Source organism: Capsicum annuum, chromosome 1 (genome assembly GCF_002878395.1).
Source record: "Capsicum annuum cultivar UCD-10X-F1 chromosome 1, UCD10Xv1.1, whole genome shotgun sequence".
NCBI lineage: Eukaryota > Viridiplantae > Streptophyta > Magnoliopsida > Solanales > Solanaceae > Capsicum > Capsicum annuum.
The window spans coordinates 195,884,789-195,897,665 of record NC_061111.1 but is presented as its reverse complement, the minus strand read 5'-3'; the positions used below and the strand labels follow the sequence as shown (position 1 = coordinate 195,897,665).

Sequence of the window (12,877 nt, the reverse complement as noted above, 5' to 3'; positions counted from 1 at the left end):
ATGAAAAATAATCATTTAATATATATTTTTTCTTATTATAATATTTTTTACAACCTTTTTGTTTACGAAAGATATGTTCAAATAAATCAAATGATTTTCAAAACTGTGTTGCATACGGTGTTAGGACTTAGGAATGAGGTGCAAAAGTATTTATCGAGATGCAAATTGCCTTAAGGGTTGCTTTGTAGAGTGTATAAGAATAATACAAAATATAATTTATTAGTAATACTTGTATTAGCAATACTTGTGTTAGTTATGCTTGCTATGCTTATATTTTTCTTATGCAGTATTTGGTTCGATGTATTAAAAATAACATGAATTACATAATTTTTTTAAAAAAAAAAACTATTTTTTACATAATACCCTCAATATGTACGTTGGAAAAGATGCGAATTTTTTCTTAAGGGATAATAGTGTTTTTAAGCATGTTAATATATACATTAGATCCATTGCATTACTAATGCCATGGATTTTGAGGCATTAGTAATACACACCTCAATACACAATAGAGTGTATAACTAAAGAGTAAAAATATATACCAAATAATGTACCACTAATACACATCAAACTAATGCATGCATTAACTTTTCAATACACTCTATCAGACGACCCCTAAAAATTTGATGGTTCATTAGTATTCTGAAATGGACAAGTATTTAAGAGTAGAAAATAATTTTAATTTTCCTGAAATGAACTATCGATTTTCTTTAGTATAATCTTCACCTAAAACAAATACTTTTTCATATCTCGTTTACAAGCCCCGCATGCACATAATTTTCAGGAATTGTTTGATTTGTTTGAACATATCTTTATAAACGGAAATGGTATAAAAAAATACAACAAAAATTTTTTTAAAAAAAATAGAAATAACTACATAAATAAAAATATGCCTTGATGAATTATATAAAACAAATAGAAACTGGCATGCATAAAAACTATATGATCAATCTTTACATAAACAAAAGAGTACAAGACATGTAAGATAACATCAACCAAAACGAAGCAACAATTATACTCAAATTTAAACTTAAGAACATATTATATCTTTAAATCATTTTTCTTATGTAAAAGAGGATTTGAAAACAGAAATCTTCAGTCGTAATGTTAGAAATTGGCTTGATTTTACCTTACAAATTTGAAAAAAGAAAATTAACAATCAAACTTTACATAAAATTGTATAATTTATAATCTATATCTATAATAATATATTAAAAGTGGGAAGACCCTTAGAAAAGTGATTTGAACTTTTTGCCCTTCCTTAAAAATTTCTACTTTCGACAAAATTGTCCTTTTACTTTTATTTTATATTTAACAATTTGAAATTAACTAAAATTATAAGAAAAAGAAATAATGATTCGAATAACAAGAAAGGCAAATCATGCAAATAAAAAGGAAAGAAAGAAGAAGTCAAACAAGGAGAAGGATAAAAGAATCACACGTAAAAGGAATAAAAAGAAAACAAGAAAGGAAAACAATAAAAAAAAAATTAGAGAATTTTCCTTATATAATCCATAAAATTATATTTTAAAAATTAAAGATTAAAATATATGATAAGATAAAAGTATTTGGAGGTAATAATTAAAGAGTCCTAAAATATGTGGTAAAAAAATTAAACAAAAATTACCATAAAAGATACTATCTAAACTTGGAAAAAAAAAAAAGTTGATTAAAAAATTCATACGTGCAATATGTTCAATTTTATTTCATCTACAATTCTAAGTCCATGTATATCTATTACGTGCTTTTGTTGAGCGTATTTTATTTTAGGTTTTAGGTTCTTGATTGTTTGATTTAGAATATTTTTTCTTTCAAAAATCATATTATAATGTTTGATTTATTTTGCATCTATTTTATAGGGATCTTGAAGACGGATGATGATGATAATATCAACATGATTGATGAACACAATTTTAAAGGTAAATTGATTTTAGATGTCTTTTTTTGTTCAATCAGTGTTTTGTCTAAGAAACCCTTTTGTTGCGTTGAAGACATGAAGTTGAAGAATTACAGGCATCTGATAATTAAGGGTGAAGAGACCTCAATCATTTCACACCACCATTATTGATTTGAGACTTATGAATTTGTAAATATGATTCGGAGATGATTCCTATTAAGTTATCTAGGTAAGATACATCAACATAACATCTCTATATCTCATAAATTAAGAAAAATTATAAGTATTACAGACTCCACTTGTGAAATTGTATTATATTTGTAATATTATGTTTTGTAATTTGATTTATTTTGATACTGAATTATTTGTTATTTTATTTAAAATAGATGTAGAGCATTGGAGTTGAATCTTCTTAGATCATTCAAGAGTATGTAAGTTTGTCTTTCTTTGCTTTAAAGCTTTAAATTGATAAGATAGGTTAACTTTGACAATTCTTTTGTAAACACCTGTTTTGAATAATTGAATAATCTTGGTGAGTTGAATCGATGATAAATTTTAGAGTAAAATCTTCATATAAGTAGATATGTTATAGTCGTTTAAATAATAATAATAATAATAATAATAATAATAATTAATTTTATTATTATGCATATAAGATTGTCATAATCTAAGTCAATTCCTTATAATTAAGAAAAAGTTGATTTCTCACCTTACATAGAGTTTTTTTTTTATTTAAGTTGATTTCTTTCTTCAATAGATTTTTTTATTACTTTGGCCACTTTCCTTTGTGTAATACTTATAATATGTAATAGAAATAAACTTTTAAATTATTTGACACACGTGCAAAGTACGTATATTAAACTAGTAAATATAAAAAATTTAACTCTCCAAATATTAATGATACCAAATAATGAAAAATGAGAGTATTTCTTTTTCAAATTTTTTGATGATGAATTTTTTTAATAAAAAATGAAATTATCAATATTTTATAGAATTTAGGACAAAATAAGTAATTTAACTTGAAATATTAAAGCTTCATACACGTTTAAGAAATATCAACATAAAGTTCTTAACATGTATTTTTAGGAAAAAGAAACTACTAAAGTTTTATAAAAAAATTAGTAACTTCTCAATTTTTTTTGTATGTTTTAATATGAAGGAAAATAATTAAGTTAAATAAGGTGAAGAGTATTTTTGTAAAAAGATTATCTATTCTTAAAAAAAATGCAATGCATATTATATTTAGTACCACAAACTAAACAATCACTAAGAAATAATATCAGAATAACTAATCTTTAGATAACTAATTTTAATATAACTAATTCTAGCATAACTTGTTTCCCAACCAAGCGACCCCTAAGATCAGGGTGTACCACATCATTTGCTAGGTAAAAAATATTATTTAGTGCTTAGTACTTGCATCAAATAGTTATTTGAATACTTTATTAGTAGTAATTATAGATTTGAATGAAAAATGCATATCATTAATTAAGATTTTATTATCTTATAATTGATGATGTGTGAGCTATTTAATTATGATTACATACTTGAGTGAAAAATGCACGTTATATTTTTATATTTTATTTTTAAGAGAAATTGTGATATTTAGGGGGTCGATTTTTACATATCTCATCAAATTTATGGAGTATTTACTATCTCACACTAATATATATATATATATATATATATATATATATATATATATATATATATTGGTAGTTATTTCTATCAAAGATTAAATATATAGAAAACATCATCTAGTATTTTGATATTCATTAGAGATTTAAACCTAAAACCTCAGGATTCTCAATTCACTTTAATCACAAAGTTAAATTCACGAGGCATATTATTTTCAAACATTTTTAGCTATATATAAAAATTAGTTTTATTTAATAATTAAGCATGTACTAAGTTAGAAAGGGAATGTTAAGATATTTTAATTACTTGTCTATGATAAATTTGTTAGGAGAAATGAAAAATTGAAGTAAAATTAATAAACATTTCTACAAAATAGAAAGACAATAAACTTTTGGATCATTTTTTAATTTGATTGTATAAATAGTTTTAATGGTGTCACTATCATTTTTTAATGACTCATCACTTTTGTAGCATTTAATAAACTCATATAATTGTTCAAATTTATTAAAATAGATCAAAATTTGTAGAATAATTAAAATTTAAATTAGGGATAAAATTGTCTAATAAAATTGGTGTGAAGACTAGCAAAATCTCGCATTCTCTCTTATATATAGTAATAAAGAAAAACAAAGTATATATATATATATATATATATTACTTCACTCCAAGATAAATTATATTGAAATTATTTATACCACTCAAAAAATGAAATAACTTCTTTCAATACCATTTGTTAATTTCTGGATAAATTATTCCAAACTTGGTAACTAAATAAGACACTAAAAATTTTATTTCAGATTATGTATTTTAATACCTCATACCAAATGATACCTTGGTGTATGTGATTCTCCTGGTAATAGATTCAAAATACTTATACAGCATTACTATACAGAAGAGGTGGTAAAGGGACGACCAAGGGCACATTAATAAATAATTACAATATTGAGGGCAAATTTACCTGTCTGAATGATATTTATCCATCATCTCCAGTTTCCACCGCGAAATCATTTCATTTCACTTCCAAAACGATGGTTTCTACCTATCTTCACTGTATTTTTTCTTCAAAAAAATTCCAAAGAAAATCAAAATTTCGCAGCTCCGATTCTTCCTCCAAATAAATTCATCTTAGGTAGTGTTTGCTGTTACAATTCTGCTTTTCCTATTTTCTTCATGCTTTGTTGAGAGTACAAATTTGTGGGTTATTTGCAGATTTTTAAAGTTGTTGTGCCCTTCAAAATTTTAATTTTTTCCATTTTGCAAAGAAATTTTGAATCTGGGCTCAAATATTCTGAGGTTCTTTTTCAGATATGGAGTTTTTGTTATTTATTTTATTATTCTTTTTGGTGTTTTGCAGTATCCCATTTGGATAACTTGTCAACTGCTTTGAATTCTCGGAGACGTTCGGCAGTGAAGCCAATGAATGTTGCGCGTAAGAGAAATGATTCAATAGTTCCATCAATCGCTACCATCGTGGCTCCTGATAAATGAAATTTTCAATATTTGTGTTTGCATGTGCTTTGTTTTCATGGTGTTGAAGGATGGGTAAACTGATGTTTAGGTTTTCAGTTACCGGGATCATATGAGTAGTCAAAAAAATCCTTGTGTCCACATATAAAAAGTTCTGGAGAAGGTAAGATTCTCGGTTGTATCTTTATTAAATTGAAATATGTAAAACGATTATACCTCCCCTGTGTCCTTCAACTTTGTTTATGTTTATAATTTTTATTACGTACGAAATTATGAATCCTAAATTTCGGCATCACTATGAAGTAATCCAAGCGATAATCTTTTGTCGTTTTTCTGTCAAAACAATAAAGAAGTTCATACATATGAAGTTTATTATTTGCTGACTATCATTATTTCCCTGAACCTGATCTTCCTAGAGTTACTCTTACTGAGGAGTATGTGGACAGTATCCGTGAGTCATTGCCTAACTTTCAGAAGATAAGCGTCGGAGGTATGAGAAAATGGGCCTAAGCATGCAAGATGTCCTGTTTCTTGCCAATGACAACAATGTAAGTGCTTCTCATCGTCAGGTTCTGCTTATACAGCTTTATTGGCCTGTGGACACTCCATTACTAAAATCTATCAGCTGGTGTTATTTCGTAAAGGTTTAACCTGTGCACAAAGTGCATTCATACGAAAATTTAATATGATGCTTTGAATCCTTAAGCAGCTAAAGGACAAGCATTATTTGACTTTTAGATACACATAAGTTCATTTAGCTGTATGCTATGCCCCTTGGAATATCTACCTTCCCTTCTCCCTTCTGCTATTCCAATGGTCCAAAGAGACCAAAGTGTTTTTTTTGGGGGGTGGGGGGGTGGAGGGGATGTGTGTGAAGAAAGTGGAAACTTGAATAAGTAAAGGAATAGTAGTGAAGGGAAGGAGGCCCAGACACCACAGTTATTCAAAAAAAAATGAAGGGAAGGATGATGTTGTTCAAGAAGACTACCATCCTTTCAAGGACTTAATGGTTCGTCCTTCAGTGTTTCTAATTATATCCACTAACACACAATCCAATGGACTACAAAAACAGATGTCGCATTCAGCTATTCAATTGATTGTATGCATCAAAATCCAAAAAGTTGCTCTGTTCTCTTTCTTTTATTTAGTCTATGTTGAATTATCCATTGAAAAACTTTATCATTCTGAAGCACCAGTGTGTTTCTTTTCCTTTTTTTTTTTCTTTTCTGTCAAATATCATGTTGACCTTCGTTTAGTACTTCAGAAAAAAATTACTATTAACGTAGTTAAATACATAAAACGATAGGATAACTTTAGTATGATCATGCACAAAGATAAGCAATCATTATTTTTTTTTTTGCTCCTGAAATATTAGCAGCATACCATTAGACAAGTGATGGTGATAGCCCCGGCAACAACACTAAGTTCATGGTACAGAAACTTGCCAACAGAACTTTCCACCTAGCGAGTACAATTAGGTTAGTAAAATGGCATGAAAAAATATAATTACTTGTTGGGAAAACTATTCAGTGAATTGTGTAAAAGGAGTTGAATTAACACTCAAATGAAAGTACCTTCAATGTATTTGTTGTTGACTTTACAATCATTTCTGGCATAAAGACTATGCAGGTCAACCATGCCCAAGAAAGAAGTTTCCTGAAGCCAATGACCAACAAGTAGCCAAATAAAGACAAAGTTTGATATAATAGTACAAGTGGAGGTTGATGAAATTCAGGAGCAGTACCACTCCAGATCATGCCATACAGCAACAAATGTGAAGATAACCCACATATTTTTCTGCTTCGTCTAAGTACCCCCAAGAGGAATATACAAATATCTAAATATAGACACATCACACAAGATTTTGGGGTCAGGAGACTGATGATGGAACACTTGATTTGATCCATTCTGCAGATGTTTTGGAGGAAAATTTCCCCCTGTATCGTAGTATGGAGAAGTTACATGTTAATAATGGTTTTATGAATATGGATTTGTAAGATTAGTAGAAAATATTTTGTGCTTTTCTCTTCACTTCATTTAGATCTTTTCGTTTTATATGAGATAATTTATTAAAATTCTTGTTCTACAGGTAGCAAAGAGAAGAATTTATGACATCACAAATGTCCTCGAGGAATTGGATTAATTGAGAAAGGTACAAAGAGTCATATATGTTGGAAGTAAGACACTTGTGCATTTGGTTCAGTTTTTGTGATCTTACTTGGTAATGGCCCAAATTTATCTTAATAGAAGGTTCCATTCAACCAAATATTGAGGGCTGGATAATCAAGTATCTAGACTGAAGGTGATTATAAATTGGTTCTAAGAATGTAGGAAGGAGGGAGGGTGTTTTGTATATTCATCCATTCTGATTCTTTTACTGAACCTTACTTTCCTATGAAATGACAGGGGAAAATTACATATTTAAAGGCAGCGGATTTCCAACTTGAGGGAAATGTTTTGAGTTTTCTTACTTTATGAATGTGAAACATTTATCAATACAAGGAAAAACATTTTCTCTTGATAATTTTACGTGACCTCCTTCCGCGACGACCTGATTTGCGTCTCATTCTGATGAGTCCTACTATTAACGCTGGGTTGTTATCCAAAACTTCATAGATGTACCCACGATTCATATACCGGTACTGCATACTACTATTGTGTAAAGGCAAATATAACATAATGTTCTGTGTGTAATTTTGTTAGGCTTAATTTTCCAGGGTTTAACATATCCAGTGGCAAAACTGTTTCTTGAAAACGGGTTGGAGAAGAAAATTGGAGATCTTGGGCTTGCAGCTATTTTGCGAAAATCACACACTGTTCATTATGTTGGTATAGTTCTTACACTGATTTTAATGCTTTTAGTAATGTTTTGTTCTACTGTTTTCACATAGAGTTGCACTTCTTTCTGTTCTTATCTTATATGTTTAAATTAATTAAGCAGTTCTCTATTGACATCACAATCAGTGTTTGAATGCCTCTCTCTCTCTCTCTCTATATATATATATATATAGAATATCTTGTGGCTATGGTTGACCCACATGTGTGCAGTCTTTCCACTACCGTCTAGATTTGATAATTTCTAGAACAAATTAGACAAATAAATACACAATCTCTTCATATTGCTCATTCATCTTTTCCCACGCTAAAAAGAGTTCACTTCTCTCATAAAACAAAAACTATAAGTTTACATATCTTCTGTATGTATTTATTTATCTCCTTTTTGGTCAACTTGGTTGCTTTCTGATGAGTCAAGTGAATTACTTAGGGTAAAAAAATTGCCTATATGTTAAAGACAATTACACAATTATTATGTATAGAGATGATACCTATCTGTTCGGTCTATCTGATTGTTATACCCATCTTCTATGGTACGTTTAGATTGTTCCATAATTCACCTAAAGTTATATGACCTTGATTTTTGATATTCAATGCCATGCTAAGGTAAAAAAATGCAAGAGGTTGACGGTAGTGTAGTATTCGAAGAGAAATAGAGGTAGTATAGGTTAAAGAAATATTAAAAAGAGGTGATTCGATGATGCTAGATAGAAGCATTTGAAGGTCACATATTAAGATAGAAAGTTAATTGGTAGTGAACCATTATGTTATTGTCTCCCGGTTAAGCTTGGGATAATTTGGCTCCACGTAACAGCCCTTGTGTTTTATGAGAAAATGGAAAATTGATTTAACTTGTATATGCTGCCTTCTCTCGTGTATGTGTGTTTTTTGTGTGTGTGGATGGATAGTACATAAAGAGGCTATGATGATGGTGTTTTTATTTTCTGGGCTAATCAATGCGGGAATTGAGATTACCGACCCGTATCTTGGTGTGGCAACCCGGTATGGCTTGTGACTGAGATTTCTCTCTCCCATGCAACCTATGTTTGTAGCCATGGCGTGGTTGGCTTCTCTTATGCCTCATCATTCCACACATCTGAGCCTCATTTGCTTTGAAAAAAAATAAAATTCTTTTGCATGATCCAATGTTGGAATATGTTAAATCTGCGACTTTCTGTACAAGTTTACATCATCTTGCAAGTCCTTTGTATCATCATATTTGTTCAGCATCAGCTGAGTTCTGTTAAATGATTTTCTTGAGCCGAGAGACCATCGGAAACAGTCCCTCTCTACCCCACAATAGTAGGGGTAAAGTCTGTCACCCCGCCCTTATATATATATATATATATATAAATACATATTGATGAATAAGCCTGTTTTGATGGTTGTTTTCATTGTATTGTATTGTTCTTTTGAAAATCTATACAACAAATATGAAAATAAAATTATATTGGGGTGACAAAAAGGACCTTAATTGCCCTCTAAGTTCAGGTCTAGGTCTTCAATAGGACTGTGATGATTGATTTTTTTGAGCTAGATAGTATCGGGATTTGATAAACCGTTTCTTAGCGGGACGGTCAGGTTATAGAATTTGCAGCCATGGTTTAACTCCCTCTGTTTGGCCTGTGATTTTCAATTATCAATCTTCTTTCTTTCCTCAAAGAAAACCAGAAACAAAATATCCGGCGTCTTCTCCATCAGGTATTCCTAAGAAAGAAAACCAGAAACAAAATATCCGGCGTCTTCTCCATCAGGTATTCCTAGATGCTTTAGTCCACAACTTCCATATTTTGTGAAATCTACGGAAGAATAAACGCTTTCTGAAAGAGGCTGTGATGATACTTGTTTATTGGTTTTTCCAGAAATGGCCTTTTCTCTACTATTTAATTCCTGTCCTCATCATTTCCATCCGGGCAATGAGACATGCTGGCCCGTATCTTGGCTTGGTAAACACCGAAATAGTCTCTGATTTGAGGCCGTCTCTTTCACGTGGAATCATTTTTTTTTTGCAGCCAGGGCTTGGTCGTCTTCTCCTTGCTCACGAGAAACTGAGATCTGAGCCGGAAATCATTGGACTTCTAAACCGTTAAGCAGCTGATTCCATTTCATCCTTTACCCCACCCTTTTATAGTAGTTCTACCTTATACCCTAACTTTCTCAAATGGACAGTGAATCCAAAGTATATATCAAGCTTTCTAAAAGGGAAAAAGGAAGTAAAGAGATTCGGTTAAATTTCATCCTTCAAATTGCATTGACCAACCAAATTGATGGGGAATCTTCTGTGACCCCTGTAACATATCTAAGTTTCTGCTTATTGCTCTCTCCAAATTTTCACATGTATACTAAGTTTTATACCACAGTAGTCCACATCTTTGAATATATTCTGTATTGGAATTTATCGAATTTAGGTACTCTATTTAATGTAACATAACTTGGTTACCCATTTTCTCCAACATCTTCAGGACATTACAAACTTATGTTTGGATACCATTTGGATCACATGTTTCTCTAATCCTTATATTTTCATGGCCTCCTTTACTATACCTAATTTATAAGTCTAGAAGGCACCCTTGCAATCTGTTTTAGGAAATTGATCGAAATAATGTCTATGATCCCTTGGTGGAAAATATTATTTGTACCTCTCGCTCTTCTTCTTCCCCGATTCATTTCTTCTCTCTCTTGACCGTGTATGTTTATTTGTGGTTCTAAAGCTCGAGTATTTGACTTGTAAACTTATGACTTCCCTAGAACAACTTCGAATCAGTTTACTTTTTGAAACGTGAAAAGACAAATCTGCTTTAGTATATTTAATCAATTTCATATGTATTTCCCGTGACAGAAGTCCCAACACTTCTGTTATTCCTGCTGTGGAAGTTGAGGCTTTTGTCCCTCTTCTCTTAGTCACGCTAGCTTACAAAGTTCTTTCTCTTCCCGTGTCCTTTACTTTTGGCGCGAGTCCTCATTTTATTACTATCCAATTAAATCATCAGAGACTTGAATACAATGTATTCTGTAATTAACATGGTTTTATATCAATTATTGCATCGTTCTTCTATGTCTGTTCATGCAGTTGATCATTCTTCATTGAGTGGGATGCCTCTGTTTCCTAAGAGCACGTACCAACCCAGCATCATGAGGCGCAAAAGGACACATGGTTTCATTGCTCAGTACGCATCTTTCGCTTGATCTTTTACCTGTTGGCCGAATGGGCCACATTCTCGTAAAAGTAGCATTACTGCTAAGCTTAATACGTAGCCCATGATGCTTTGATTTCAAATTGACATATCCGGACACTAACAACACTGATATTGGGTCTTCTCACAGGTGGTTGTTTTTGGCTTTGACATTTGGTTTTCATCATAGGCGGTTTCACTTTGTTAACAACTCTCTGTGTCAATGGTATCAATATTCCACAACAATCCAGCTACTTTGTCAATAGGTATGTAAATGTTTATCCAACATTTTTAAAACAAAGAGATACATACAGTATTACGAATGGTACCTACAATGTAATTCTTACAATTTTACAAATGGATATTCATCCCGCTACCATAATAGCCTGGGTTATTGGAACTTTTATTCTAATAGCTGTTATGTTTTGTCTTCATTGAAAAAGATTTGTTTTATTAGCACATTTTCAACTTCTTAACTAATTTAATCTCTAAATCTAATTTAACAGGTGTTTCATCGTGAATGCTCGAGAGATTGATCACAGCAACAACTGCATCCCCTATTATAGAATTTATAAATATTATCCCTAGCAATGTAAATAGACAACAATGACTATCATATGTAAATATGAGCATTCATTAATATGTTATTCCCATGATTGTATAAAATATACATTTGGAATCATTTCATCAACTGATCCAATCAAACGGAACAGTCCCTTGCTGTTATATTTTCATTTTATTCTACTATATATGTTGGGCCCGTGCATAGCACGGGGTATACCTATCTTCTAATTATATAAAAGAGTGAGTTATGGGACGATCAAGGGCATTATAGTCATTTCACAAAACAAATTCACCATCCAAAATCCATCTCTTTTTGTAGACTCCATTTTTCATTCAATCTTTTTCTCTCTTCTTTAAAATGCAGTACTTCTCACCTTAGCTATATAACCCAAAAGAAAATTCTCTTAGTAATCTACAATTTCATGTTTATTATACTATTTCAAATTAATATTATTTTAACAAGTTTTGAATTTCAATAATTACATTTAGTTGGCAACTATCCAATCAAAAGAATTATAAAATTCTTATTCCAAGTTATAATTTTGTAATAAATTGTTAAAATACTCTCAAATTGTATATGAAAAGACCTCCCTTTTTAATACACTACTTGATAATAATTTCAAAAAAGATTTTGAAAAAATATATAGTCATTTTATATTTGTAGCATGAAAAGTATCATTATACTACTTCATGTATGATCAAATTTAGTTTGATGCTTTTTCTAATTCACTAAAAATTCAATGTTACATAAATTTAAAATACATGAATATATAATTAATTCTTTCAATAAACAAAGAAACGAAACGAGAGAAAAATATGAAAGATAAATAATTTCTATTACAAAGGAACTAAAAAATTTTTAAAAAATAAAACCTATACAGTAATATTATAAGTCAGGTTAAAAAAATTAATATACTGTAAATTATCATGCAAAGTTTCAAATTTAATAAGTATTATTAAAAAGTGATTAATAATTCTGAGATAATACTAAGGTTTCATAAACAAATAAACATAATGAAAAAGAAAAATAATATATGAAAAGTTGTTTCTTTTTGTCATAACACAAAAAACATATTTATATTTTTTTGTCATTTTAAAGGTCATAAGATGTTTAATTAACAATAACTCCTGAAATATTATTAAGAGAAAAGACATCAACCCTCCTCCCCGAACCTGTCGCCAAAATTTACTTTAAATTCTAAACTAATTGGGCAATTATTTACTCCCTTTAACAACTTTAAAGTGAATTAAATTCACCCCCTACGACTGACGTGACAAAAAAAGGAAAGCGAGTGAAATTTTTTTT

At 30.2% G+C, this 12,877-nt stretch overlaps 1 long non-coding RNA gene across 16 annotated transcripts; it reads left to right on the top strand.

The window, feature by feature from the left end:
* Positions 1-4,496: 4,496 nt before the first annotated feature.
* Positions 4,497-11,741, top strand: LOC107842890. Of its 16 annotated transcripts, XR_007047044.1 has the most exons (12): positions 4,500-4,661; positions 4,887-4,961; positions 5,091-5,162; positions 5,416-5,547; positions 6,620-6,992; positions 7,089-7,151; positions 7,247-7,301; positions 7,406-7,638; positions 7,717-7,828; positions 10,905-11,001; positions 11,159-11,273; positions 11,514-11,741. It is a non-coding gene; the product is annotated as an uncharacterized LOC107842890 (long non-coding RNA). The 16 variants fall into 16 exon arrangements; XR_007047049.1 differs by having other exon boundaries at positions 7,089-7,301; XR_007047043.1 differs by having other exon boundaries at positions 5,070-5,162; positions 7,089-7,301.
* Positions 11,742-12,877: the final 1,136 nt, after the last annotated feature.